Below are 4,239 nucleotides of genomic sequence, written 5' to 3' on the forward strand. Positions count from 1 at the left end.
CATCAGTATAACGAATGAAAAGGACTGTCACTACAAGTCTTACAGACAACAGAATAATAAAAGAATACAATGAATAACTACACAAATGAATATGACAACTTACAAGTCTCACCAATTTGTAGGAAACAAATAACTATCACAACTCATCTGATATGAAATACATAGGTTTAATATTCCTTTAATTGTGATGGAAATAGTTTCCATATTTATATTTTAAAAACTGTCAAAAAGAAATTTCCTGGCCTTGATAGTTTCACTGGACAATTCTATCAAATATTTAAAGAAGAATTAAAGCACGTATTTTTTAAATTGTCTTTGATTTCTTCTCCATCAACCCATTTGCCGTTTGGTAGCATGTTCAGCCTCCACATATTTTTGGTTTTTCCAGTTTTCTTCTTGCAACTGATTACACGTTTCATACTGTTGTGGTCAGAAAACATATGTAAGTATGATTTCAATCTTCTTAAATTTACTGAGACTTGTTTTTTTGCCTAACATGTGATCTATTCTGGAGAATTTTCCATGTGCACCTGAAAAATAATGTGTATCCTGTTCTTTTGGGATGGAATATTTTGTATGTATCTGCTATGTCCAACTGGTCTAATGTGACATTCAAAGACAGCTTCCATATTGATTTTCTGCCTGGATGATCTATCCATTGATATGAGGTGTTAAAGTCCCCTATTATTATTGTATTACCATCAGTTTCTCTCTTTATGTCCCTTAAGATTTGCTTTATGTGGGCAGCCCAGGTAGCTCAGGGGTTTTGCGCCGCCTTTACCCAGGGCCTGATCCTGGAGACCCGGGATCATGTCCCACGTCGGGCTCCCTGCATGGAGCCTCCTTCTCCCTCTTCCTGTGTTTCTGCCTCTCTCTCTCTCTCTCTCTCTCTGTGTGTCTCTCATGAATAAATAAATAAAATCTTTTTTAAAAAAAGATTATAGCTAACTGAGAAAAAAACATTTGTTTTATGTATTTAGGTGCTCCAATGGTGGGTGCAAAATGGTTGAAGGTGAATGGAAGAGGCAGGCTTCCAGTTATGGAAGGAATAAATCAGAAAAAAGAGTACAGCATAGGGAATACAGTCAGTAGTATTATAACAGTGTTGCATGGTGACAGATGATAGCTACAGTTGTGGTGAATATAGCATAAAGCACACAGTTGTTGTTGAATCACTATGCTGTACACTGGAAACTAATGTAACATCGTGTGTCAATTACACTCCAGTAAAGAATACAAAAAAAAAACATTGTTTTATATATACAAAAGGAATGTAAAACTATAGACAACTCTAATAGTTGGGTAACAGCTCAGGAAAAACCTTAAAGTTTAATATGATTGAAATTTAAATGAGGGAATACTAAAAAATGTTTTTGTTAGGGCACCCAGGTGGTTCAGTTGGTTGAGCATCTGACTCTTGATCTCAGCTGAGGTCTTGATCTCACAGTTGTGAGTTCGAGCCCCATGTTGGGCTCCATGCTGGGCATGACTACTTAATTTTTCTTGTTGCTGTTAAGGATAGAAAACAATCTTAGGTTTTCCTTATTCGTAATGTCATTGGAGCACCTTCATTTTCCTCATGTTGTTTGGATGATAGGTTTCCTTTTTTTTAAGATTTTATTTATTTATTCGTGAGAGACACAGAGAGAGAGGCAGAGACATAGGCGGAGGGAGAAGCAGGCTCCATACACGGAGCCCAATGTGGGACTCCACCCCGGGACTCCGGGATCACGCCCTGAGCCGAAGGCAGACACCCAGCCACTGAACCACCCAGGCATCCTGGATGATAGGTTTCCTGAAGAAGGAAAAGACCGCGCTAAGGCTCCAAAAACTAGGTCAGTGGAAGAGGTGGATGATGGGGGTGGGGGGGGGGCAAGAGAGGAAGGCTTGGAGTACAGTGACCAACCCCAGTTTGCCCAGGCCTGAGGGAATTCCAAGAATGCACATCTTTCAGTGCTAAAACCAGGAAAACCTGGGCAAACTGGGGAGGCTTCGGTCACCCCATCAGGGAAAGAGAGGATGCTAAGGTAATATTTATCTTATATTTTCTGGACCTTTCACAAATGTCACAAATGATATTCTATAGTGCCTTGGTGGCACAGTCTGTTAAGCATCCGTCTTCAGCTCAGGTCAAGATCCTGGATTTCTGGGATCAAACCCAGTGTGGGGCTCCCTGCTCAGCAGGGAGTCTGCTTCTCATCTTCTTCTGACCCTCCCCCTGCTCATGCTCTCATTATCTCTCTCTCTCTCTCTCTCTCTCTCATGAATAAATAGTAAAAAAACTCTTTTTAAAAAAGATATCCTAGACGCACCTGGGTAGCTCAGTGATTGAGCGTATGCCTTTGGCTCAGAGTGTGATCCCGGGGTCCTGGGATTGAGCCCCACATCAGGCTCCCCGTAGGGAGCCTGCTTCTCCCCTGCCTGTGTCTCTGCCTCTATGTGTCTCTCATGAATAAATAAATAAAATATTTTTTAAAAAGTTATTCTATACTTCCAAATATACTGCCATAATTGGAGAGTTGACTAATCTATGATTATTCTCCTGAATATCTAGGTGGTGATCTCATCAAGGAAGCCTGGGGTCACGGTCTGCCCCAAAACTGCCTTCCTAATTGGAGTAGAAGTCATCAATATTTTTAGATGTTACAATACTGCATAATTCCAGCCATTGGATACTCTTCATCTGTAGGAAGACATTTCGTTGAGAAATAAAAGGTCTAAGTTTAATTCCTTTCTCCTATTCCCACTTCTGATCTCTCCTTTTCTCTCCTTCATTAACAGTTGGGCAATAAACCTTACCAAGATCACATATTCTAGCACTCTAGTCAGGGCTTACCTCCTCTCACTTCCCATTTCCCTAGCCTACATTCTCCCCAAAAGACCACAATTTTAAAATGAAAGTAGAAATATTGACTGGACACAAAAATACATCCTGTGTACTGGGATCACAGTGTAATGAGTCAAGAACCCAGGAATGGTCTCTACTGCTTTGTCAGACCGATTAAATGGACTGGAAACTAATGCATGATGATCACTCACCTGTCATTCTTTTTATTCCATGGCAATATGAAAAAATAAAATGCCAACTCATCATTGTTTTAATTTACTTGCAGATAAACAGCTGTTTCCATGATAGTCACACTTCAGAATCACTTAACCAAGATATTTGTGTGAGTTTACACATTACCGATGGTCTGAGAAGCAGAGGGGGAGATTACAAGAAGACATGGGAAATAATCAACACTGAACATTTACAACCTAAAAGGAGACATTGTAAGGTGTAATTTTTCACTTGTTCACTGCTTTTGTGGGCTCCAATCTTGCACCTTCTTTCTTGGCCCCATTTATCACTTCTAGATGCTTTGCTTCCCCTCTTTCTAAGGACCTTTCCCTCAGGCCTCATCCGCCACACACATAACACTCACCACCACTCCTTATAAATATTAAGTTATACTGTGCATCTTCTTCTACCTATCCAAAGACTGACTAATGGGCTCCGATAAACAGCTAAAAGGCAGACCATCTGTTTCAGTCCCACACTACAGAAGCACACACACAAAAATCAGCACAGGCCTTGACATTTTAATGTCACACTTCTTTCTTCCTGTTCCTACTACTCTGGAGAGAAGAGAGCAATAAAGATATTTATTTCCACACTGCTATGAATTATGCCATTTACTCTGGAAAGCAAAGCAACTGCAGTCTATTCTAGTTTATTTTGCTCTTGCTTTATTATGCAATCACATGTATACTTACTCAAATTTCCTATAACGATGAGATATTACTTTTATACGTAAGAAAAGAACTAAAACATGTTATTGCAAAAAGAAATTAGTTTCATTAAGACATTTCTGGACAAGCTGTCTATATGAGCAGGCACATATCATTAAGTGATATGAAACATGAACAATTGCAATCATGACACAGGAATGGCTACATGATATATTGTCTGTCACAGAGTAAGATGTTATTACACAAGCTTGTTCTTGCTTAAGGGGACAACACAGAAACAAAAAGTTATATACATATGTAGGTATGTATGTCTGGATGAATGGATGGATACATGTATACATGTGCAGACCATCGACCATAACAATAGGTGTAAAGAATACATGCTAAACTCCTCAGAGAAAGGGAGGAGATTCTTGACTGTATATACTCGTGTATTATTTGGATTCTTATAATGAGCTTGAACTGTAAATATTATCTTTGTAATTAAAAAATTTAATGGAGGAGAAA

General features: G+C 39.2%; 1 long non-coding RNA gene across 1 annotated transcript; it reads left to right on the plus strand.

The window, feature by feature from the left end:
- The first annotated feature begins 388 nt into the window (after window positions 1–388).
- LOC119878026 lies at window positions 389–4,239 on the plus strand. The gene is made up of 3 exons (XR_005385961.1): window positions 389–442; window positions 2,555–2,715; window positions 3,114–4,239. It is a non-coding gene; the product is annotated as an uncharacterized LOC119878026 (long non-coding RNA).

This window comes from Canis lupus, chromosome X (assembly GCF_011100685.1).
Source record: "Canis lupus familiaris isolate Mischka breed German Shepherd chromosome X, alternate assembly UU_Cfam_GSD_1.0, whole genome shotgun sequence".
NCBI lineage: Eukaryota > Metazoa > Chordata > Mammalia > Carnivora > Canidae > Canis > Canis lupus.